The sequence below is a fragment of the Balaenoptera borealis genome (genome assembly GCF_965194805.1).
Source record: "Balaenoptera borealis genome assembly, chromosome: 2".
NCBI classification, from domain to species: Eukaryota; Metazoa; Chordata; class Mammalia; order Artiodactyla; family Balaenopteridae; genus Balaenoptera; species Balaenoptera borealis.
The window spans coordinates 117,671,152-117,698,135 of NC_138867.1; the positions used below are offsets into that span (position 1 = coordinate 117,671,152).

The window sequence follows — 26,984 nt, forward strand, 5'->3', positions numbered from 1 at the left end:
TGTGTTCAGTCTGTGTTCACATCTGATGACTGCTAAATAAGTACTTGACAGTCACTCAATAACTTACTTATTTTAAAGTGGAATATTCAATATTTAGAACCAAAGACTGCTGAGAACTGATTTTGTTTGGTCATTCTCTGAAAATGGCATAGGACCTTTTCATAATGGTATGATTTGGAGATACACTATAAGGAAGACATTTCATTTGAGTTGCTTTATGCTAAAATAATATCTAGTCAATAAATTGTCTTACAAGGATTATTTTCAGATGTGTTGGAATGATTGGCCTCCTGGTTTTACTCCAGTTGCAGATATTCTAACTTTGGGTTTTGTAATTTGCAGTTTGTAATAGTCTACTGTATAGAATGCAGTGTGGCATCTGATTTCAAGGCTTCCCTGCTAATTGTCCTTTAAATTTAACTCCGGAGCGTACTTGTCCTGAATTAATTCTCCCTGCTTTGAGGGAGAATTATTGGTTTTGCAGACTCAAATAAGAAACTCATCTTCTAGGAATAAAAAGATTTATGTTTTGACTTGGCCTTGTTCTTGTGTCTATATGAACATTGCTTATTATTCCCTGGTGTAAAATAACCTGAAATATTTTATAAGAAAAATTGTAAGTATTTGACCAGTGATACCCAACTGTAATCTTTAAAGCTCATAACAATAAATTCACTTGTTGCTGGGAAGTAGACCTATTTGTTTATGTTGCTTTTTTTTTTTTTGGCTGCATTGGGTCTTCGTTGCTGCACGTGGGCTTTCTCTAGTTGCAGCAAGTGGGGACTACTCTTCGTTGCAGTGCGTGGGCTTCTCATTGAAGTGGCTTCTCTTGTTGCAGAGCACGGGCTCTAGGTGCTCGGGCTCAGTAGTTGTGACACACAGGCTTCAGTAGTTGTGGCGTGCAGGCTCAGTAGTTGTGGTGCACGGGCTTAGTTGCTCCGCGGCATGTGGGATCCTCCTGGACCAGGGATCGATCCCGTGTTCCTGCATTGGCAGGGGATTCTTAACCACTGCACCACCAGGGAAGTCCCTATGTTGTTTTTAAGATTCTATGTTGGTGAAAAAAAGATAAAGCCATTATATACTGGAAAATTGTTTGGTTTTTAAAAGTTGGTTGTTTATATATACCCTTATTCAGTGATTTCTTTTGTGATAAAGGAACCCCCTGTCCCCTTGACCTTTTCAAAGCTGGTTTTTCTTAGGCTATCAAAATTTCTTAACTCAGGAAATGGACTTCAAAACATTAGGAAGATGTTTGTTGGATTTTTTTTTTCAAAGCAATATCAAACTTTGTAGCATTCAGGAAAAAATTCCATTTAAAAAGTGGAATTCTAATCACAGTGTTTGTTAAAACTGACTCCATTGACTAGCTCTTACTTGTTGTCTACAGATCTGTCATTTTGGCAAGCTCTAGAGCTAGAATCAAACTATTTTTTTTTGAGTGGGTTTTCCCAGCTAGTGCAAAATTAGCTATTTTCTTAAAACCATTCCGAATCAAGAATTACATTAGTTTGGGAATTCTCTGTTGGCTGAGTGGTTAGGACTCCACCCTTCCATTGCTGGGGCCCAGGTTCGATCCCTGGTCAGGGAGCTAAGATCCTGCAAGCCAAGCAGTGCGGCAAAAAAAAAAAAAAAGAAAAAAAAAAAGTCACATAAGTTTTAGGGTTATGATGATAAACGTCAGTAACTATGTTTGCAATTTGAGGTTTTGGACAAGTGATAGTTCTTTTAACCCTCAACATTTGACAAGATTTGAACATCCAGAGATGAACATAGGTTCAAAGGGAATCCCTTATGAAATGACATGATGTTGTAGATTTGTTTTAAAATACTCCACCCAAAAACTAACAGAAGTGTTATAAATGACACAAGGAAGCAGAAAGTTGATAGCTGTGAAAACTTGGTGATGTTGCATAAGGAAGTTCATTTTAGTATTCTTAATCCTTTTGAATGTTTGGAAAATCCCATAATAAAAAGTTAAAAAAAGACATCTCTTATCATTATGGTTATTTGAGTAGATGTCAGCATAAGGGCATAGTCTTTGCAATGTTTACAGCCCTTCTGGAGGCATTTGTCTGTCTTGCAACCTCTCGAACAGCTTGCTTTATTCTGTCCAGCCCCCTTCTCAGTCCCCAGTTCTTAGGCCAATTAGATTCTCTTGGGAATTTGTATGGGAAAATAATGAGAAAACGATGCAGTTAGTAAATGGAAACTGAAGTAGGAAATTATGCCATTAAGTAGAGTCAGGGTCGTGAGGGGTCATGGCAAAGTGAATTTGTGGGTGGGCAGCAGCTATGAATTAGTTAGGCAGCATAGAGGGTAACATTGGATCAGGTGTTTGAGGTTGGAGAAGGGTGCAAGCAGCTAAGAGGAGGATCCTATTCTTCCTGTATGGCCTTCCTGAGGCCGGTTGCCCAGCTGTGCTTGGGTTTTTGTGCATGTGTCCTTGAAGTAAACGCTTTGACACTGTATTTGATTTGAGTTCCTTGATTCTCCAAAAAGGAGTGTACCTAGTATAGTCATTGGACGATGCAGAGTTTTCTTGGTTAAATTGTTAGTAAGCACTTTTTTAGAAGGTCAGAATTGGTCATTGCCTAATCATCTAGGCATTCCATAGTCTACTACCTGAAGCATTATCAGAGCTATTGCCCTCCCCTGAATCATATTTTTAAAGCTCCATCATGTATAGTAAGAAGTTTTCTGTTTCTTACCTGCTTGACTGTTGTATAATTTAGTAGTGATGTTTCCTTGTTGTTCACTAAACTTTGATTGAATGGAATTTAATAAATGGCAGTAATTAGGGCTTTCTTTTTTTCAGGAGGGTGGTGGTACGACTTCTGTAGATTTCATATTAATTAAGAAGTTGCCTCAGCACAATTTTAGGTGGCTTAAACAGTATTTTCTTGGCCAGGATGATTTCAGATTCCTTGCTTCTGCTGTTGATTATGAAAATACATTGTCTCTAGCTAGAGAAAACCTTATTTGAATATAAACATTCTATGTACTGTTTCTATTATTTTTCCTTTTTTAGTGCTCTTTTTGTCAGCAGAAATCAGAATGAGGAGTTCTGGTTTATACGAGATAATGCTGGTGCAATGAAGTTTTTTAAAGAAAAGCACAAATAAAATTATTTATTATTATAGAGCACTGGAGCAAGTATAAAACTTATATTAAATAGGATATACAAAGACAGACAAGGTTGGCATTGATTGGCATTGAAGAGTGGGCGAAGGGAGAAACAATAATAGATTTAGAATCAGGAATTAATTAGTGTGCAGGGAATGGCAAACCTCTTGGCTTGGTGGGAACGAAGAGCCTTTTTTTTTTTTTTGCTGCACCGAGCATGGCACGAGGCACTTCCCTGACCAGGGATTGAACCTATGCCGCCTACAGTGGAAACGTGGAGTCTTAACCACTGGACCACCGGAGAAGTCCTGAAGAGCCATTAAGGAACCATTTTACAAGCAAGACTAGCTAGAAGCAGTCCTCTTTTTCCCTGTTAGTGGGTAGCTCACTGACAGTCAGAGGTGTTGGGAAGTGTTTGCTTTTTCCCCTTTAATTTGCTCCTATGGAGAAAGGTATTGTTTAGATTCTAGTGATAAGGGGCTTGTGGAGAGAGGAGTTTTAATCATTATTATTTTTATATTGCAACATCTTCAGTTGACAGCATTCTTGTAGGGTGGTTTTAGCCTTTGATACATTTCCTCAGGCCCAAGAAAGTGATCTGCTAAAGCAGAAAGGAATGAAACTATTCCATTTAGCCTCTAGACAGCTACACATTAAGGACTAATGACTGCCAAAAGGAAATGTCAAACACTAAGCTAGTCTACTTTTTTTGGCAGCCGAAAATCCGGTGAATCAACAGTTTTTGGGGGTGTATATTTAACGTGGGTGGAAGAAAAGAGTGTCTAACATTCTTTAAGGCCCTGTTAAGTTTGGCACGGTTGGACTTGGAGCCCACTTCTACTTTTCTAAACCCAAGGAAGGCATGTGCCACAGAATAAGGATAATTACTTGTTATGTAGGTAGTATTGGATAGACACATTTTAAAATGTGTTTGTGGGCTTTGTTTTTATGTATTTTTGTTTGTTATAGGTGCTAAAAAGTGGTGCATTCATGTGTGTGAGGGAATGTACTTAAGAGTTGATTGCCTTGGTACCCTTTTTCACAAACAGGAATTATCTGAAGAGTCTTTTGGAAAAGAATGGATAAATTTGTGATTCTGGAGGTTTAAGGAGCAAATTTAGACTGAATACCAAAAATTACTTTTAAGAAAAGGACAACAAATTTAGAGCTTTAAAACTTAAAGCCAAGTATGGTCACCATGTCCCAGATATTTAAAATTTAGTACTTAAATATTCACATCCAAGGATTGGAGGAGTGACAGCTAAAGGGTATACAGAGCTTCTTTTTAGGTGATGAAAATGTTCTAATGTTCTAATGGTAGTGGTTGCATATATCTGTGAATATACTTAAAAAATATTAAATTGTATAATTTACCTGGGTGAATTGTGTATGCATTATGTCTTAATATACATCATAATAAATATACATATCTTAATAAAGCTGTTTAAAAATATTCACATGCTTTTTCATGTATGTGTCCTAATGATGTGATGATCATTTTAAATTGTATTTTATATAGATTCATGCAATTTGTTTATCTTATATGAAGTAAAGAATGTTTTCCCCATTTTGAAACAGGGCCTGTGTCAGTTTTTGCCATCAGAATGACATTGGCCAAATTAAAAAGCCTACATAAAAGTGCATAAAAGTTGGCCTCTTTTATCTCCTGGCTTTGTATTAAATAGACTAATGGCCTGCAATTTTCTGTGGCTGTTACATTTAAATTATGAATATGTCAAGTTAAGGGTTGTTGAATCAAAAATAATTTAAAAACCCAGAAATCAGATTGAACATGTATCATTTCAAAGCGACTATTTTTTATTTTTGTCTTTGTGAAAAAGTGGCGGATCTGTACAATATGCATGTTGTTAGCCCTTAAATTATCACATTTTAAATACTTTGGACTTTTTATTTGAAGATTCTGCATATAATCACTAGAAATTTGATTATCTTAGAACTCTAAGAACTATAAAAAGGAATCAGCTTTTATATTAATTACATAGTCTTTTTTTTTTTTTTTTTTTTAATTGGGGTATGGTTGCTTTACAATGTTGTGTTAGTGTCTGCTGTACATCGAAGTGAATCAGCTGTATGTATACATAAATCCCCTCTTTTTTGGATGTCCTTCCCATTTAGGTCACCACAGAGCACTGAGTAGAGTTCCCTGTGCTATACAGCAGGTTCTCGTTAGTTATCTATTTTATACATAGTAGTGTATATATGTCAGTCCCGATCTCCCAATTCATCCCAGCCCCTCTTTACCCCCTTGGTGTCCATACGTTTGTTCTGTACGTCTATGTCTCTATTTCTGTTTTGCAAATAGGTTCATCTGTACCATTTTTCTAGATTCTATAGTCTTTTTAGATTAAAAACTTTTTTTTGTCAGAGGAATATAATGGATTCCAAAGAGGGATTTTGATAGAAATAATGGTGCTCATAAATATATACTAGTATCTCATAGCTATATTCTCGGCCCACTTGAACTTGAAGAAATTGCAAAAAAGATGTAGCAGAGGTTGTAGGTGAAGTGGCTTGTTTAAAGCAACATTAATTACTTTGTTAGCCTGTAATAGATTTTTGCTTTTTTTTTGTCTCTATGAGTTATTATTTGTAGCTCAACAGCATGGCTCTTCAGTTTGTGTTATGCTGGCCGTTTCTGGTCTTTGTGGTGCACCTACCAGAATAGAATGGCTGATCCTGTAGGGTTTGCTGCTGCCCTGCAGAGCTAAACTGCAAATCTATCAACTTTGGTGGACCCAAGGGCCTGGCCTTACCTACTGTGAAGTGTAGGCAAAAGTTGGCAACCTCCTTCCAGCTTTCAGTGATCCTAAGGCTTTATCACAGAAGTATGTTCAATTACATCATAGAAACCAGCAACAAATATACAATCATAAAATAAGTCTCACTCCACTCTGTGTATATAATATAAAACTACAATTACTAACAGAGGTTCAGATTAACCATAATGACCTCATTTCAGGGTTTTCCATTTATGTTAACCTGCTAGGTAGTTAGTACCTTTTATCTACTGATGTTTGCTACCAGACCAAACTGTAACAGGCTCCAAAAACATTCATATGAGAGAAGGGATTTTTAAAAATACTTAAGCTTTTTCTGAAATTAGGAGGAAAACTGTGAACGTTCATTTTTAGCTGTCATAATTCCTTAGTTAAAATGTCAGTTGAAATAGTCAAATATAATCTCTTTCCCCCACTTTTCATTGTTGCTTTGTTTGGGGATATTTGCACCCGCACCCCCCCCCCTTTTTTTTTTTATCTTAAAGAAGATTCTCAAAGAGGAGGCTGATGGTGGAATTTCAGGCACAGTGACAGGAAGTAAGAAAGATGTGTTTTGGTAGAGACAGTCACCCTCAGATCAGTGTGGGCAGGTGCTTGTGAAGCCTATTTTGGGGAGGGAATCTCTCTCTACATTGATGTCCTGGGAGACAGAGCATATTTTTGCTGCCCCAAGTAAATTTTCAGTGAATTACAGAAAGGAACTGTTGGGGCAGCTCTCAGTTCTGTTGCTGCTTGTTGGAGCTTGGTACTAATGAAGTTGGTATTTCTTTATCTGGGACTGAAAGTAGAAGCTGAAGATGACAAACATTGTATAAACTAGTGTATCTCTCATTAGTTGTGAAGTTGTCAGGGATGCTTAATGTTACCTATGTTTCTGGAGAGAAATCAGGTGGCTCCTCTGTATCTTTAAAATTCTCTTTTCTTAGTTGGGATTTAGTGGCCTTCTTCTGGGGTGGTGAAATCTACCTAATTTGAAGCTTTGTTTTCCCTCCAGAGATGTTTGAACTCTGTGTTTACTAATATGTATAGGTTGTTGGCATTAAGATAAATTACTTATTGAAGGGATTTTCAGTGGAGTGCTGTTGCTCTATTTCTTGACAGCTGCACTGAACAGGAAGAGTCACCCAGAATCCCCCAGTCTCAGTCGCCTCAACACTGAGTTGGGGATGATGATTGTACCTACACACGTAGCATGGTTGAGAGCATGTAAAACAGCCCCTGCTGTTCATACTACTGCTACTATTACCACTACTATTACTAATAAAGTTTAGAGTTTTGAATGGTTTAAAATTTTAGCTCTTCTGTTTTTTATTTTTACCCGTCCTGCTTTCCAGTGATTTCTTAGAGTAGTTGCATTTCTCCTTCTGCTGAGTGAAAGAGTTTAATTCCTACCCTCCCTCTTCTTCCCTCCTCTCTTTTAGCAATGGTCAAATACATTTGGAGAATTTTCCAGTTTTTATATGCATTCTGGTAATAATGTCTAAAGATTGTATTAATTTTTAGCAAGTGTGTCCCTGCTGACTGTGTCACAGAGGTTATTTTATTGCTTTCTGTTTGTTTTAACTGTCTTGCCTGAAGTTGGTGGCCTTATTCCCAGATTCCTAATATGTTCTGTTTACTATTAAAACGTACATTTTGCTTGGGTCTGGCATACTTCTTTATAGTTAATTCTGAGTTATCTGACATGGGGAAGCGAGGCTCTGATTGTCAGTGTTCATTCTCTGAATTGAGTTTTGTATAGGCATCTCTGTTTAAAATCTCTCCATTATTCTTTCCCAACCATTTTGCATTTATTTGATGATTGCATTTGAAATAGATTTTTAAAAATTTCAATACTATATCCATATACTTTCTTTTCTCGTTCATTTTCTACAAGTCATGTTTATTTGTCCTCTCTAGCTTATTAAAACATCTTTCTAGCACCAGAGGAAAATAGTGTTATGAATAAAACTTTTTCTGATCTTATTAATAAGATCTTTTCTGATCTCAATTCACTGTTTAAGAGAATTTACACACCCTAGAGCTGGTTAAATAATTAACCCAAAACAATAAGTTTAGGCATTGCATAGGTAGTATTTATTTTTATTTATTTATTTATTTATGGCTGTGTTGGGTCTTCGTTTCCGTGCAAGGGCTTTTTCTAGTTGCGGCGAGCGGGGGCCACTCTTCATCGCAGTGCGCGGGCCTCTCACTGTCGCGGCCTCTCTTCTTGCGGAGCACAAGCTCCAGACGCGCAGGCTCAGTAGTTGTGGCTCACGGGCCTAGTTGCTCCGCGGCATGTGGGATCTCCCCAGACCAGGGCTCGAACCCGTGTCCCCTGCCTTGGCAGGCAGATTCTCAACCACTGCGCCACCAGGGAAGCCCCCATAGGTAGTATTTAAAAGACACTGGAACAGGTAGTGTGAGGTCTAGAAGGTTTCTTTTCCCTTTGATGTTTATAATCTTTATTTCTTTTTAGAGCTCTAAAATGGCTGAAGAGAAAAATCTTATTAGGAAAAATCTTTGTAGTTAAGCTGGGCTGACTTAGAAGTGAGGCACGTGGGCTGGCTGGAATCATCAGTCTTCACTTAGGAGATATGAACAGTTGCCTTCAGATGTTATCTGTGAACTTGCTCATTGGATTAATGGTTAGTTGCTTCAGAAGTGATAGTAAAGCTAAGAGTAATGGGGAGCTCTTCATTTGCTGCCTCTCATAGGCTTGTTTTGAAAAAGGTAGGTCTCTCTTGTTGAGCTGAGATCCTATGACTGCATTATTGCTTTATACCTAATAAAAAGTTGTTTTTTTAATTCTCTTTTTAAAAAATTAATTAATTTTTTGACTGCTTTGCGTCTTCATTGCTGCGCGTGGGCTTTCTCTGGTTGCGGTGAGTGGGGACTACTCTTTTTTTTTATCATTTAAGAAATATTTTATTTCACTTACTATGTAGGTGCTATGGAAGCTATATCTAAGTGAGATATAAATGTGAACTAGGTGAACTTTTTTTTTTTACACACACACACACACACTGTATTTTATTTTTACAAGAGATAAATAGACTGACACCAAGCATTGTACATGGATGACCACAACAGAAGCAACAATGATTGCAATTATCAAACATGAAACACACTCATACTATGGAGTGGGGGCTACCCTTCGTTGCGGTGCGTGGGCTTCTCACTGCGGTGGCTTCTCTTGTTGCGGAGCATGGGCTCTAGGCTCGCGGGTTTCAGTAGTTGCAGCACGTGGGCTCAGTAGTTGTGGTGCATGGGCTTAGTTGCTCCACGGCATGTGGGATCTTCCCAGACCAGGGCTCGAACCCGTGTCCCCTGCATTGGCAGGCGGATTCTTAACCACTGCGCCACCAGGGAAGTCCCTGTTTTTTTAATTCTTAAAATAGGTAATATATTTACATGGTTCAAAATTAAAAGGGTGTAAAAGAGTATATAGTGAGTATATACTTTCATTCCCTTTCATTCCTGAGTCCCCTTTCATTCCTGTTCTCTAGCCATCCATTTTCTTTCCTTACATTTTGTTATATTTCCTTCCAGAAATGTTTTATGTAGATACAGTAAAGTACACACACATGTAATTAAAGGTGTCTGTATTGAGAGTTATATTACTTAACTGTAAAAGAGACTTTACTCTGATAATTTCTTGATTTCTGCTTATTTTTTTCCTTTTAAAAGTGTTATGCTAAGTATTATGTACTTTGGTCTTATGGCCACCAAACTGCATTCCACAGCTCCCTTTTTTGGCCAAAACTTTCTGCGGTCTCTTTTTTCACTAAGCTGTTTCCAGTTTGTCTTTGCTTTCCTGCCTCTTTCTTAGATATTTAATCTCAGAGGCCTCTGTTCTGTTCTTTCTACTGTGGCATCAGCTTATAGTCCCTTATTGTAATGAAGTCTATAAACCTCACATGTCTGGAATGCAATCATTGTGTTGTATTTCCTGTCTGAATTGCTTTTCAACTAAGTCAGATTGAGTAGCCCTAGGCTAAGTTTTCTATTATTGACTGTTCTCTATAATATTGAGGTTACTTCTCTTTAACAAATAACTACTATTAATGACAGCACATCTTAGTGTATTATCTATATAGCCAATAGGCAATTACTGTCCTCTTTGAAATGTTTATTTCAGAGTGTCAGATCTCTTTACACTTCATAATTTATTACCTTCTCTCATGACAGATGGTTTATAGTAGTCTTCATTCACTATAATAACTTTCAAAGTTTTATCATTTCACTATAGTCTCTTTCAGTTTTGCATATCTGACAATTCCATAAGTCCAATTTTAACTCTTGACCCTGGCTCTTGTCCTGGAAAACATTGATGCTTTCTGGTTTTAGAGCCCAAAAGATGATACCTCTATAACTTTTTTGCCTATTACCATTATACTGAGGTGGGGGGGAAACCCTGTATAAGTCTTTTTTTTTGTGATTGATAGTAGTTTCTGCTTTCTAATATTGGACCTTTAACTTCAACCAAGCACAAGGAGTTTTTACATTCAGTTTAGGGGATATTGTGCATTACCTATAGCCATGGTAAACACTGCCGTGCTGTGCTCTAGGAAGAAAGACTAACTGTTAATAAATAAATAAACAAACAAAAAGTACTCTTTGCCTTGTGCCATTAGGAAACATGCAATGCAATGTAACCAGTGATATATGCCTGGGAAGTTCAGTTTTAGGATAATTCCAGAAAATATTCTGTGTAGAGCGTATCATGGGTAATCAAGAGAGGGGAACCCATGTTGCCTTTAATGGGCTCCTATCTCACTGAGCCTCTCTTCTTATCCTGCTGGGCACTGTTGTGCTTGATCTCTGACCCCAGGGCTTCTGGGGCCCTAAGCTTCACATCCTCAGGGGATTTTCCAGTTGATTAAGGCAACTGGTCATCTTGGGAAGTGATGCTACATTGCCTGTGGGTAAAGGTGGACTATGATGGGGATGGATGGTTTCTGCCTCTAAGTAAGGGAGATATTCATTATAGGTACAACTGTTTAATGTGAGTGCTACCCAATCAGTATTGCTCTTGTGCTGGAGCAGGATTCTAGAAGCCTCCATCAGGCCTGGCATTAACCTTTTAAGTAATAGGATCTGTGTGTGTGTAAGTGTAATATTTCAATATCTTTAACAATGCCTCAGTGTATTCCCACGAATATGGGCCTTGTCTATGAGGCTGTGGGCCAATAGCCGCCACCCCCCCTCCGCCCCCATCAACATTTCCTGCTTCCAGGCTCAGTTCAAGGAGCTACTTTCACCTCTTTCTTGGCAGTGTTCCAGGACAGTGATTCCAGCCTCTTCTCCACTGTACATTCTCTTTTCACTGCCTTCCTTCTCTTCTTCTGTTTTCTGCTTTTTTTTTTTTTTTTTTTTTTTTACATGGTTGTCATTTCCTTTCCAGGATCCAGTGAATCTGATGACTAGTATAGTTTAATTATAGTTGCTTCGTAGACTCTATATTGACTTTTAAAATATTATAATTATAAGAAATTAGGCATCACTTTTAACAAGTGCAACTAACAATACAAAAATTATAAAGGCAAAGATAATTTATCCTCTTTTAAAATTTATACTTACTCGCTCACACATACACATACACATGCACATAGCTTTTCCATAAATGAGATCTATATATCCATACTCTTATTTTTCACTTTCCCCTCCTTCCACTCAGATCTCTCCTCATCCCACATCTTCCTCGGCCAAAGAAACAGTGTTAGCAGTCTGGTATGAATATCTCCATATTTTTCTCTGCTTATATCTCTACTCTCCACACCCCCAACCCCCATATCGATTTTTTGGCATAGGTGTTTCCGTGATCTGTTTCCGTAATCAAAGTAGGATCATTGTTTACAAACCTGTGTCTTATTGTTCAACAGTGGAAATCCTTTCAAGTCTCCTGATTTACCTCTAATTCATTCTTTTAATTGCCGAGTAAGATTTCTTAGTGTGGCTATACCATAAATTATTTGACAATTCCCTTCTTATGAGCATTTGCTTTAAAAATTTTTTTAAGCATCATGAACCATGTTGCATTGCCTTGCATTTGATACTTTATTTCTATGAGATAGATTCTATATTTTATTTTTATGGAATTGCTGGGTTGAATAGTACATACACATTTTTATTTGAATGGCTGTTGGCAGATTATTTTCTAAAAAAGGCTAAACTAGTTGCAGTTCTACCACCAATGTAAGAAAATAGCCTTTTCTTCACTTCCTCTGTATAGTAGGTGTTATTTAATTTTTCTAATCTGATGGGTAGGAAGTAATAACTCATTATTACTTTAATTTGCATTTTCTGACCACTTTTGAATTCAAATAATCTTTTTATATATTTGTAGGTCACTGGATTTGCTCTTCTGTGAATTGCCTATTTATATCCTGTGTCCATCTTTCTAATGGCTTGTGTGTCTTTTTCTTTGCTGGAGCTCTTTGTATAGTATAGCTATTAACCTATTATCTGCCATCTGCATTGCGTATATTTTTTTCTAAATCTGTCATTTATCTTTTGACATTGCATATGGCTTTTTTTCCTCACCATATCAGATTTTCTTTTTATTTTCATGTATGTATGTTTATCTTTTGTTTTTTGGCTAGGGGATTTCCTGTTTTAGATTACTTACATACACAAACGCACACACCCCTTTGTCTCACTAAGGTTTTAATCACAGAAGCAGAGCAACTATGAAAGATATATAAGGGATTTATTATAGGGATTTGACTTTATGTATTGGGTTGGCCAAAAAATGCCTTCGGTTTTAAAGTAAAAATAAAAGACACATTTTTCATTTTCACCAAGAACTTTATTGAACAACGTAGTCACCCTTTTGTTCCACAACCTTCTGCCATTTTTCAGGCAACTTCATAATTCCATCTTCCCAAAACTTTTTATCTTTTTGAGCAAAGAACTGTTCCAGGTGCCTTTTACAGTCTTCCAGGGAATTGAAATTTTTTCCATTAAGAGAATTTTGTAAAGATCGAAATAAATGGAAATCCAAAGGTACGATGTCTGGTGAATACAACGGATGAACCATAACTTCCCAGCCAAGCTGTAACAGTTTTTGCCTGATCATCAAAGGAACATGCAGTCTTGCGCTATCCTGATGGAAGATTATGTGTTTTCTGTTGACTAATTCCGGACACTTTTTGTCGAGTGCTGCTTTCAGTTGGTCTAATTGGGAGTAGTACTTGTTGGAATTCATCGTTTGGTTTTCTTGAAGGAGCTCATAATAGAGGACTCCCTTCCAATCCCACCATATACACAACATCACCTTCTTTGGATGAAGACCAGCCTTTGGTGTGGTTGGTGGTGGTTCATTTTGCTTGTCCCACGATGTCTTCTGTTCCACATTATTGTACAGTATCCACTTTTCATCACCCATCACAATTTGTTTTAAAAATGGAACGTTTTCATTACGTTTAAGTAGAGAATCGCATGTGGAAAAGCAGTCAAGAAGTTTTTTTTGCTTAACTTATCTGGAACCCAAACATCAAAGCAATTAACATGACCAAGTTAGTGCAAATGTTTTTCAATGCTTGATTTGGATATTTTGAGTATGTCATCTATCTCCCACATGTTATAACGTTGCTTGTTCTCAGTTAATGTCTCGATTTGATTGCTATCAACTTCACCTGGTCTACCCGACCGTGGAGCATTGTCCAGCAAGAAATCTCCAGCATGAAACTTCTCAAACCACTTTTGACACGTTCGATCAGACACAGCACCTTCTGCATACACTGCACAAATCTTTTTTTGAGTTTCGGTTGCGTTTTTACCTTTCTTGAAATAATAAAGCATAATATGCTGAAAATATTGCTTTTTTTCTTCCATCTTCAATATTAAAATAGCTACACAAAAATTCAATTTTGATAAGTCTTTTTTTAAACGCACGCTGATATGACAGCTGTCACATACAGTCTAACAAAATTGTTTTGAATGAAGTTAAAGAGAGCTGAATGCTACTAGAGACATCTTACGGAAAAAAACGAACAAACCTTTTGGTCAACCCAGTAATTATGGGAGCAGATTAAACAGTTCATATGAGGCTGTTGCTTTTGTTTCTGGTGCTGGAGCTAGAAATTAGCAGGGCATGCAGTCAGTAAGAGAACATGGTACATATGAAGGAGGATCATTCTGGAATATGAGTTGGACCGCATGAGGACAGCCTGCAACTCATGTTAGCCTCTCACTACATCCAGACCTCCAACTCTGATGATAGAGGTTTCTTGAAGGAGAAGATGAGTACCTTTATCACAGATTTAAATATGCACCTGGCCCAGAAGCCAGAAAAGCTGAAGGAGAAAATCCTGTAGGAGTTGTGGTCATGGTTGTTGCCCCACGCTAAGCAAAAGAGCCAGCAGAAAAGCAACAATGTGTGTGACCTGCAGTAGCACCTTGTACCTGCACTGACCTTCCCAGTATAAAAAGGTGGTGCTGCTTCATTTCCACCTTTCAAATCTCATGCCAGGATGTCTCTTGTGGTCCAGGCTAACCTGGAACTACGCAGGGAAGAGAATTCTGGGAAGTGTAGTTCTGGATTGGCTAAATCGACACAATACAAATTCATCACAATCTTTCATTTGCCTGGTGTGAGGTAAATGCTCCAACTTAGTGTTTCTTCTAGTTGGATAGTGACTTACGTTCATACTATTCATTAAATAAGCTATGGCTGTGAGTGTGCATGGAACACATGCAGAAGTGGTACCCAACAAAGAGGAAAGACTGTTTAACTCTGGTTCTAGGAAAGAATTTTCAAATGAGAGTGTCATATAAATAGATATATTCCAATTACAAATTCCTTTGCAAAAATTTCATGGTTGAATACAAGGTAGTAATTAATTGCCTAACTTTGAGCTTTTCGGTTTCATAAATTTATAAATTTTATAATTTTTTTTTTTTTCCCACACAGGCTGTTTCAGTTGTTTAGGATCAGAAGTCATTTGACCTGGCTGGATAGGGGAAGTAGCCCAGTCATAGATCTGATTTAGTGGAGGTTTTCAGAGCCTTCTATGGTAAACTTTCTTTTCACAATTCTCACTGACATCGCATCTGCAGGATTTCTATACTCATAAATAGTTTTAAGAATATTTGTTTTTATTTGTACCTACGTCTGCAGAATTTGTGTGGATTTCTGCAGTTTATTTATGGATGTACAAGTTCTTGAATGCAAAGCATTTAATGTAACTACACATATTCAAGTGAGAGGTTCTTTAATCAAGTAAAAATGACTGGTACAAGACTTGAAATCAGAGGGAGGTGCCAAAGTTAAAAAAAAAAAAAAAGAAATCTTTGACAGGAAATGAGCTAAATAATGGCTTTCTCATTGAGACAAATAGAAGCTATTTTATTTTGTCTTGATCCCTGGTCTTTTTGCTTCCATTTTCCCTCAGCTGAACACAGGTACTTGTGCCTATTGAAATATTCTCTTACATAGACTTAAGTGAAAAGTATAAATGCTTGAAAGCTCTCGAGTAAGGAAAGACAGAACGAAAGGCTGAATGAGTAGGTTGCCAAGCATCACTGGAGAGAAACTTAAGTGAGAGAAGAGGCAAAGAAAGAACAGTTCGACAAACTTCTCTGGCTGCAGTAGTGTAAGATATAGACGTTTTGTGGTACAGTGAAAATAGAGTAAGGGACTTTAAGGGCAGAATTCATTAGACCTACTACGTCCCTCTACAGTAGGTCCCCTACATACGAACGAGTTCTGTTCTAAGAGCACGTTCGTAAGTCCAATTTGTTCATAAGTCCAACAAAGTTAGCCTAGGTACGCAACTAACACAGTTGGCTGTACAGTACTGTAATAAGTTTATAATACTCTTCACACAAATAATATGTAAAAAACAAACGAACACAAAAAATAAACATTTTAAATCTTACAGTAAAGTACCTTGAAAAGTACAGTAGTACAGTACAACAGCTGGCATACAGGGGCTGGCATCGAGCGAACAGGCAAGAAGAGCTACTGACTGGAGGAGGGAGAGGAGGTGGGAGACGGTAGAGCTGAAGGATTGTCAGCAATAGGAGACGGAGGGCAAGCTGCAATTTCACTCATGCCTTATGTCGATGGCACAGGTTCTGGTTCTTTGCTGGATTCAATTCTATCTACCCTCTTGAAAAAATGATCCAGTGTTATCTGGGTAGTAGCTCTTTTTTTCTTGTCATAGATGACATGGTAGCACTGGATTGCATACTGAACGGCTACTGCAACTTTTGTGTGCCGTTCTACCTTCGGGTCCTGTGCCTCAAAAACTAGCAGTGCCTCCTCAGATAAAAAAAATCCCCTTGCCATTTCCTGCATCGTGAATCTCTTTGATTTTTCAGTTACTTCCTCCTCTTGTCTCTTTGTCCTTTTTCTGGGCCTCCAATTCCATCAGGTCCTCATTAGTAAGCTCCTTGTGTTGCACAACAACAGAACTGTACAGTAAAGAACACAAAAGCACAACCACTTGTAGAGGATGCACACACGTGACAATGTACGCCAGACACATGAACTAACTTACGTGACTGGATATACAAATGCACTTTCGCATCTTTGAAAGTTGGCAACTTGAAGGTTCGTATGTAGGGGACTTACTGTATTAGAAAAGAATTCCCTCTAAGCCTTTCTGGAGACATTTTTCCCAGTTCCCTTTTTTGGGGGGGACTAATTTATTATGATATCATCTTATTCTTCCTTATCCTATGAGGATACTATTCATTAAAAGGGATAATGATGGCTTATATAATATGTCATCTTGTATGTAGAGGTATTTCTCATTTCGTGGGACATACACTCTGAGTGATTTCTCCCTAGCACTGGCAAAACATTTTCACTGATCTCCTCACAGTTTTGAGTACCAGTTATAACCATTGACAGATACTTTCAGTTTCACAGACAAAATTATTGGAGTTTAGAATGTGAAGAGCAAAACCGATCTCTTCAAGAGACCAAACCCATGACTGGCCTTTTAACCAAGCAAGCTGACCAGCCAGTTCTATATATCAATGTTATTGTGGATGCAGGAAATTGTAGATTTACCATTAGAAACCCTTTAATATCAATACAGAAAATGTAATACATACTGGGTACATTTTTCCCTACCTGCCTCCTGAAAATGTGCACCTTGTTGAATTTTAATATTCTTTTTAAAAGCTTAGAACACTGTATTTTACCGATGGTTCTGGTTGCAGACCCTAGCCTGGAGGTGTTCTGGGAGCTTCTAGTGTTTGGTGGGTGAGACAGAGTCTCCATTTTGTCCCTCTCTTAGCACAGGGGAAAGCATGTCCCTTTTTTTTTTTGTCAGAAGAGCTGCAAAAAGCAGCAAGAGTTGACACCTGGTTGGGTCTTGCCATTTAATTTTCCCCTACTTTGGTTAAATTAAAAAATATTTTATTTATATACATATTTTTGGCCGTGAGGCATGTGGGATCTTAGTTCCCCGACTGGGGATCAAACCCGTGTTCCCTGCAGTGGGAGTGCGGAGTCTTAACCACTGGCTTGCCAGGGAAGTCCCTTAAATCAAAAATTAATGTAGAATTCTTAACTCTGTGGAAAAATCTAGATATCTGATAATTCTCATGGTTTGCCTAAGTAGAGAAATTTATCAGCTAGTCTTTTTTGGAGGGGGGGAGTAAAATTGCTTTACAATGTTGTGTTAGTTTCTGCTGTACAGTGAAGTGAATCAACTATATCTGTACCTATATTCCCTCCCTCCTGGACCTTCCTCCCACCTCCCCCATCCCACCCATCTAGGTCATCACAGAGCACTGAGCTGAGCTCCCTGTGTTATATAGCAGGTTCCCACTAGCTATCTATTTTATACGTGGTAGTGTATTTTTGTCGAGCCTAATCTCCCAGTTCTTTCCACCCTTCCCTTCCCCCCACACCGTGTCCACATATCCGTTCTCTACGTCTACGTCTCTATTCCTGCCCTACAAATAGGTTCATCTGTACCATTTTCCTAGATTCCACATACATGCGTTAATATATGGTGTCTGTTTTTCTCTTTCTGACTTACTTCACTCAGTATGACAGACTCTGGGTCCATCCACCTCACTACAGATAATTCAATTTCGTTTCTTCTTATGGCTGAGTAATATTCCATTGGCTATATGTGCCACATCTTCTTTATCCATTCGTCTGTTGATGGACATTTAGGTTGGTTCCATGTCCTGGCTATTGTAAATAGTCCTGCAGTGAACATTGGGGTACATGTCTCTTTTTAAATTATGGTTTTCTCAGGGTATATGCCCAGTAGTGGGATTGCTGGGTCATATAGTAGTTCTATTTTTAGTTTTTTAAGGACCCTCCATACTGTTCTCCATAGTGGTTGTATCAGTTTACATTCGCACCAACAGTGCAGGAGGGTTCCCTTTTCACCACACCCTTTCCAGCATTTATTGTTTCTACATTTTTTTTTTAAACATCTTTATTGGGGTATAACTGCTTTTACAGTGTTGTGTTAGTTTCTGCTGTATAACAAAGTGAATCAGCTGTATGCATACGTATATCCCCATATCCCCTCCCTCTTGCATCTCCCTCCCACCCTCCTTTTCCCACCCCTCTAGGTGGTCGCAAAGCACCGAGCTGACCTCCCTGTGCCATGCAGCTGCTTCCCACTAGCTATCTATCTTACATTTGGTAGTGTATATATGTCAATGCTACTCTCTCACTTCGTCCCAGCTTACCCTTCCCCCTCCCTGTGTCCTCACGTCCATTCTCTACGTCTGTGTCTTTATTCCTGTCCTGCCCCTAGGTGCTTCACAACCATTTTTTTTTTAGATTCCACATATATATGTGTTAGCATACAGTATTTGTTTTTCTCTTTCTGACTTACTTCACTCTGTATGACAGACTCTGGGTCCATCCACCTCACTACAAATAACTCAATTTCGTTTCTTTTTATGGCTAAGTAATATTCCATTGTATATATGTGCCACATCTTCTTTATCCATTCATCTGTCAATGGACATTTAGGTTGCTTCCATCTCCTGGCTATTGTAAATAGTGCGGCAATGAACATTGTGGTACATGACTCTTTTTGAATTATGGTTTTCTCAGGGTATGCCCAGTAGTGGGATTGCTGGGTCTTATGGTAGTTCTATTTTTAGTTTTTAAGGACCCTCCATACTGTTCTCCATAGTGGCTGTATCAATTTACATTCCCACCAACAGTGCAAGAGGGTTCCCTTTTCTCCACACCCTCTCCAGCATTTATTGTTTGTATATTGTTTGATGATGACCATTTTGACCCGTGTGAGGTGATACCTCATTGTAGTTTTGATTTGCATTTCTCTGATAATTAGTGATGTTGAGCATCTTTTCATGTGCCTCTTGGACATCTGCATGTCTTCTTTGGTGAAATGTCTATTTAGGACTTCAACCTGTTTTTTAATTGGGTTGTTTGTTTTTTTGGTATTGAGCTCCGTGGGCTGTTTATATATTTTTGAGATTAATCCTTTGTCCGTTGCTTCATTTGCAAATATTTTCTCCCATTCTGAGGGCTGTCTTTTCATCTTGTTTATGGTTTCCTTTGCTGTGCAAAAGCTTTTAAGTTTCATTAGGTCCCATTTGTTTGTTTTTGTTTTTATTTTCATTACTCTAGGAGGTGGGTCAAAAAAGATCTTGCTGTGGTTTATGTCAAAGAGTGTTTCTCCTATGTTTTCCTCTAAGAGTTTTATAGTGTCCAGTCTTACATTTAGGTCTTTAATCTATTTGAAGTTTATTTTTGTGTATGGTGTTAGGTTCCATTCTAATTTCATTCTTTTACATGTAGCTGTCCAGTTTTCCCAGAACCCCTTATTGAAGAGGCTGTCTTTTCTCCATTGTATGTTCTTGCCTTCTTTGTCATAAATTAGGTGACCATATGTGCTTGAGTTTATCTCTGGGCTTTCTATCCTGTATCGTTGATCTATATTTCTGTTTTTGTGCCAGTACCATACTGTCTTGAGTACTGTAGCTTTGTAGTATAGTCTGAAGTCAGGGAGCCTGATTCCTCCAGCTCCGTTTTTCTTTCTCATGATTGCTTTGGCTATTCGAGGTCTTTTGTGTTTCCATACGAATTGTAAAAGTTTTTGTTCTAATTCTGTGAAGAATGCCATTGGTAGTTTGATAGGGATTGCATTGAATGTGTAGATTGCTTTGGGTAGTATAGTCATTTTCACAATATTGTTTCTTCCAATCCAAGAACATGGTGTGTTTCTCCATCTGTTTATGTAATCTTTGATTTCTTTCATCACTGTTTCATAGTTTTCTGAATACAGGTCTTTCGCCGCCTTAGGTAGGTTTATTCCTAGGTATTTTATTCTTTTTGTTGCGATGGTAAATGGTATTGTTTCCTTAATTTCTCTTTCTGATTTTTTGCTGTTAATGCCAGAGATTTCTGTGCATTAATTTTGTATCCTGCAACCTTACCACATTCATTGATAAGTTCTAGTAGTTTTCTGGTGGCATCTTTAGGATTCTCTATGTATAGTATCATGTTATCTGCAAACAGTGACAGTTTTATTTCTTCTTTTCCAATTTGTACTCCTTTTACTTCCTTTTCTTCTCTGATTGCCGTGGCTAGGACTTCCAAAACTATGTTGAATAATAGTGGCGAGAGTGGCATCCTTGTCTTGTTCCTGATCTTAGTGGAAATGCTTTCAGTTTTTCACCATTGGGAGTGATGTTTGGTGTGGGTTTGTCATATATGTCATATTATGTTGAGGTAGGTTCCCTCTGTGCCCATTTCCTGGAGAGTTTTTATACTAATGGGTGTTGAATTTTGTCAAAAGCTGTTTCTGCATCTGTTGAGATGATCATATGGTTTTTATTCCTCAATTTGTTAATATGATGTATCACATTGATTGATTTGCATATATTGAAGAATCCTTGCATTCCTGGGATAAATCCCACTTGATCATAGTGTATGATCCTTTTAATGTGTTGTTGGATTCTGTTTGCTAGTATTTTGTTCAGGATTTTTGCTTCTATGTTCATCAGTGATATTGGTCTGTAATTTTTTTGTGTGTATGATATCTTTGTCTAGTTTTGGTATCAGGGTGATGGTGGCATCATAGAACGAATTTGGGAGTAGTCCTCCCTCTGCAATTTTTTGGAAGAGTTTGAGAAGGATCAGTGTTAGCTCTTCTCTAAATGTTTGGTAGAATTCGCCTGTGAAGCCATCTGGTCCTGGACTTTTGTTTGTTGGAAGATTTTTTTTTTTAATTTATTTTATTTTTATCTATTTTTGGCTGCGTTGGGTCTTTGTTGCTGCACGCGGGCTCTGTCCAGTTGCAGCGAGCGGGCTCTAGGCGCGTGGGCTTCAATAGTTGTGGCTCACAGGCTCTAGAGTGCAGGCTCAGTAGTTGTGGCGCACGGGCTTAGTTGCTCCATGGCATGTGGGATCTTCCCAGACCAGGGCTCGAACCCGTGTCCCCTGCGTTGGCAGGCGGATTCTGAACCTCTGCGCTACCAGGGAAGCCCTGTTGGAAGATTTTTAATTACAGTTTCACTTTCATTACTTGTGATAGGACTGTTTGTATTTTCTAATTTTTTCTGGCTCTGTCTTGGAAAATTGTACCTTTCCAAGAATTTGTCCATTTCTTCGTGGTTGTCCATTTTATTGGCATATAGTTGTTTGTAGTAGTCTCTTATAATCCTTTGTATTTCTGTGGTGTCAGCTGTGATTTCTCCTTTTTCATTTCTAATTTTATTGATTTGCATCCTCTCCCTTTTTTTCTTGGTGAGTCTGGCTAAGGGTTTATCAATTTTGTTTATCTTCTCAAATAACCAACTTTTAGTTTTATTGATCTTTGCTATTGTTTTCTTCATTTCTGTTTCATTTATTTCTGCTCTGATATTTATGATTTTTTTCCTTCTACTGACTTTGGGTTTTCTTTGTTCATCTTTCTCTAGTTGCTTTAGGTGTAAGGTTAGATTGTTTATTTGAGATTTTTCTTGTTTTCTTGAGGTGAGGTCGAATTGCTATAAACTTCCCTATTAGAACTGGTTTTGCTGCGTCCATAGGTTTTGGGTCATCGTGTTTTTGTTGTCGTTTGTTTCTAAGTATTTTTTTATTTGATTTCTTCAGTGATCTCTTGGTTATTTAGTAGCGCACTGTTTAGCCTCCATGTATTTGTGTTTTTTACAGTTTTTTTCCTGTAATTGATTTCCAGTCTCGTAGTGTTGTGGTCCGAAGAGATGCTTGTTATGATTTCAATTTTCTTAAATTTTCTGAGGCTTGATTTGTGACCCAAGATGTGATCTATCCTGGAGAATGTTCCATGTGCACTTGAGAACAAAGTGTATTCTGCCAGTTTCAGGTGGAATGTCCTATAAATACCAATTAATTCTATCTGGTCTTTGTGTCATTTAAAGCTTGTGTTTCCTTATCTATTTTCTGTTTGAATGATCTGTCCATTGGTGTAAGCAGGGGTGCTCCTATGTTGGGTGCATAAATATTTATAATTGTTAATTGTTTAAGGAGGGAAAACGTAACTTATTCTTTTTTCTACTTTCTTCCATGCGCCCTAAAAAATACATAGCTTTCTTACTCAGTTTTCCCATTTCTTTCGTACAGGTATTTAAAAGATTGCTCAAATTACCCTATATGTTTTAAATTTTCCCTTTTTTTCTTTTCTTTTTTCTTTTTTTTCAGCTAGTCTTGATTGTAATGAAAATCTGAAAAAGAAAAGAAATGTGTTTTCTTATTTGACACACTGAAGAACTCTTATAAGTATGATGGTTTCTGAGTCTTTCTCAAGAAAGAAAAAGTATTTGATTACAGACAGGAAACCAAAAACATGATAGTGTTAAATTCGAGTAGGGAATGAAAGGATTCTGAAATTTTGAAACTTGTTGCTGTTGTGAAATGTAACCCTTAAGATGTCATTTTTCACCTTCAATTTCTGTTATTAAGATAGGACTTAGGTAACGTTTGGGGCTTTTATTAAAATTGTATTGGCAGCCATGCCACATAGTTTTTAACAAAAACAGCAGTTACACTGAGGTTTCTAACAGTGAAGCCATTAGTCAGCCTCTTATATATGAAAGTAACACATTAAACCTTGTAATAAGATTCTTTTGTAGTATGTGAGAGACTTAAATTAGCAGGTTGTCACTACACTGTGCTCCTGCATTTCTGTTTAATTTGGCACCATATAAGGGAATCAGAAATTATTGTTCTAAAAGTTTAAAACTTTAGCTTCCAGAAAATTTAAGAGTACATGAATAAGATGGGGAAAAAGGGTAGATTTCACTAGAGTGAATGGGACCCAAACCAGAGCTTTGCCCCATACTTTAAAAAGTAGAAACTGGTTCTGCCTTTTCCATGTCTAATTCATGAGAGCAAGTCCTTATTGATACTTGATAAAAAAAGTTGTAAATATGGAAGCATGGAGAAACTATGTATCTTCTCAGAAAACAGTTTCAGATTGGAGGCTAATAGTGAAAACTTGAAATTTAACATGAGAACTTGGAGGCTCTGTTTAGTACATCCTAGTGAATGAATGATTTCTTACATCTCTGCCCCTCACACTACCCATTTCTCTTGAGCAAAGCTCTCAGAAAGAGTCATTTGTTTTTTTTTCAACTGACCATTGGTTCTTACCCTTTGTCTGTCCTTCAATACATTTTTCTTTTATCCATCTTCCTTAGCAGCCCTTTTCTGTTAGTTAAAATTATAGGTTTTGTTGTTTCTCAGCAAAACAAAAATTGCTAAAATACATTTTTCTGAATCACCACTGTGACCATCATATCCCAGCCATCTCCACAAATCCGGAGTGGCTGTTCTTGCTGACCATGTTAAATCTGAGCACCTTTCCTGGTTCCAGAGGCCCCTTGGCATTTGGCCCTGCCTTCGCTGCACTTACTGGTATATCTGTCAGATTAGTGGCTCCGACCACTCCTGCACCCAGCCATGCTGAAATCCTGATGGCGCTGTTGTACCTAAGCTTTAGGCTGTTTTCTCCACTGCATTCTTCAGTGCCCTCCCTGTTTTCTAAATATCAGCAATCTAGGTGGTACCATCCAATTCACCTCTTTTGGGCTTATCTTCTTTTATTAGTTGTTTATTGAATATTTTAAGTTTTACCTCTGACTAAACTATAAACTCCTGAGGGCAAGGGCCTATATCACCTTAGCACCTTGTATAGTGGAAATTGAAGTACTTGTTGAATTACATATTTTAAAATATTGTGAAGAAGAAGAAGTAGTAGTAGTAGTTGTAGTAGTAAGTAGTAATACAGGTCACACTTTAGCGCTGTGTGCCAGGAATTGTTCTAAGTACTTCACACACATTCCCATTTAATCTTCAGAGCACAAGTTTGATACTGTTAAGACATAGAGATTAAATGACTTGTTTAAGATCTCATGGGTAGTAAGTGGAGGTACTACACTTTGAACCTAGGCTGGCTCCAGAGTTCAAGCTCTTAACCACCATGCAGTGCTGTAGGTCTAGTTGAGAGGAATACTATGTTAGATTGCCAATACCGTAAATTATAATTGTAATTATATTTTTTTCCTTTCCTCCCAACATTTTATTATGAGAATTTTCATACATACACAGAAGCTGAAAGACTGTTCAGTGAACACCATATATACACGCACCTATTTCCTAGATTCTGTGATTGACTTTTTGATATATTTGCCTTATCACATATTTATCCATTCCTGTATCCATCTTATTATTGTTTTGATGCATTTCAAAGTCAGTTGCAGGTACTTGTGTATTTCACCTCTAAACATTGCAGTATGCATGTCATTTAACTAGAGTTCAGTTTTATTATCGTAAATTTTATATAGTGAAATGTACAAATTTTAAGTGTATTATGTGATAGGTTTTTTTTTTTAAACTTTGGGTTTTTATTTATTTATTTATTTATTTTTGGCTGCGTTGGGTCTTCGTTTCTGTGCTAGGGCTTTCTCCAGCTGTGGCAAGCGGGGGCCACTCCTCATCGCGGTGCGCGGGCCTCTCACTATCGTGGCCTCTCTCGTTGCGGAGCACAGGCTCCAGACGCGCAGTCTCAGTAGTTGTGGCTCACGGGCCTAGCTGCTCTGCGGCATGTGGGATCCTCCCAAACCAGGGCTCGAACCTGTGTCCCCTGCAGTGGCAGGCAGACTCTCAACCACTGCGCCACCAGGGAAGCCCTGTGATAGGTTTTGATGAATGCACACACTTTGTACCCCAATCCTTTATCAAGATAGAGAACATTATATGGTTATCATTTTATTAAATATTTGGCTACCTTGTAGTTCAAGTACATGAGCCGTACATTTCCCCCCACATTAAAACCTGCTTTTCTGGGACTTCCCTGGCAGTCCAGTGGTTAAGACTCCATGCTCCCAATGCAGGGGGCATGGGTTTGATCCCTGGTCAGGGAACTAAGATCCTGCATGCTGCATGGTGCGGCCAAAAAAAAAAAAAAAAGAAAAAACAACAGACCTGCTTTTTTGATTGCCCCATGTTCTCTTATTGGATCTTTAGTTGATTACACTGACCTCATTGAGGGCAGGGCCATCTCCATCACCTAGTCGGCATGGAGAACATACTTAGAGGTGTGGTGAATGGGGGACTTACTGTGGTAGTAATCATTCTCAATTCCTAAAGCAGTGCATATGCAGATCCTTAACTCGTAACGATTCCTTTGATATGTAATGTTTCAGATCATTTTCATGAATTAAGTTGACCTTATTCCCATTAGTTTTCCGATAGAATGTGATTTGCTCAAGTGGCTTTGATGTTGAGGGGGTGCTGCCCTTGATATCCATCCTTTTTTTTTTTTTAATATCCATCACCTCTATATAGTTACCATTTCCTTTTTTTTTTTTAACATCTTTATTGGAGTATAATTGCTTTACAACGGTGTGTTAGTTTCTGCTGTATAACAGAGTGAATCAGCTATACATATACGTATATCCCCATTTCTCCTCCCTCTTGCGTCTCCCTCCCACCCTCCCTATCCCACCTCTCTAGGTGGACACAAAGCACCGAGCTGATCTTCCTGTGCCATGCAGCTGCTTCCCACTAGCCATCTATTTTACATTTGGTAGTGTATATATGTCCATGGCAGTCTCTCACTTCATCCCAGCTTACCCTTCCCCCTCCCCGTGTCCTCAAGTCCATTCTCTACATCTGCATCTTTATTCCTGTCCTGCCCTTAGGTGCTTCACAACCATTTTTTTTTAGGTTCCATATATATGTGTTAGCATACGGTATTTTTCTCTTTTTGACTTACTTCACTCTGAGACTCTGAGTCCATCCACCTCACTACAAATAACTCAATTTCATTTCTTTTTATGACTGAGTAATATTCCATTGTATATGTGTGCCACATCTTCTTTATCCATTCATCTGTCGATGGACACTTAGGTTGCTTCCATGTCCTGGCTATTGTAAATAGAGCTGCAATGAACATTGTGGTACATGACTCTTTTTGAATTATGGTTTTCTCAGGGTATATGCCTAGTAGTGGGATTGCTGGGTACCCATCCTGTTTTGGTTGACTGCCATTTGATAGATATTGTTTATAGATTCCTCAGGTTGGTGTAGGAGAAAAGTGTGGTTTTATGATTCTCTTCTTCATCTCTCAATCCCTTGGTGAAATCATTCAGTTTTATGACTTTAAATTACCTCTATTCACTGATGATGACTTCAAAATTTATATTTCCAGCCTAGATCTTTACCCTGGATTTGTCATCTCTACTTAAATTTCAGCTTTAACATGTGAAAAGCTGAATCTTAATCTTTCTTACTCCTCCCCTTCCCAATCTATGCCATCCATAGTGTTCTGAATCCCAGTTGATATTAGGTCTTGGAATTCACTTAGTTTAAATGCTAATTAATAAATCAGAATAAAGAATATAGCCTTTCATAGGTTTTAGCTAATCCCTGAATGCCCCACCTCCCGTCCCATCCTGTCCCCTCTTCAGTTTAAACTGAGGACTGTGTGTGTGTGTTTGAAAATTGACATAAAATATTTAGAAGGCACGATCTTCAAAATACTGATTATTATTTTGGAGAGCCAGAAGATTTGTGTTTTTAACAGAATTATATTTGTTTAATAATTTTTGTAATAATTTATGGTGATGTATCTTGTGGGAAGGTCAAGCAGA

At 38.0% G+C, this 26,984-nt stretch overlaps 1 protein-coding gene and 1 long non-coding RNA gene across 2 annotated transcripts in view; both read left to right on the plus strand.

The window, feature by feature from the left end:
* Positions 1-25,812, plus strand: part of LOC309624241 — a 36,948-nt gene extending 11,136 nt beyond the window's left edge. The window contains exon 2 of the long non-coding RNA XR_014241830.1: positions 14,821-25,812. This is a non-coding gene — a long non-coding RNA (uncharacterized lncRNA). The remainder of the gene's footprint in view (positions 1-14,820) is intronic.
* The window catches only part of CTNNA1 (catenin alpha 1), a 187,870-nt gene that overhangs the window by 87,737 nt on the left and 73,149 nt on the right, over positions 1-26,984 (plus strand). The window lies entirely within an intron of this gene.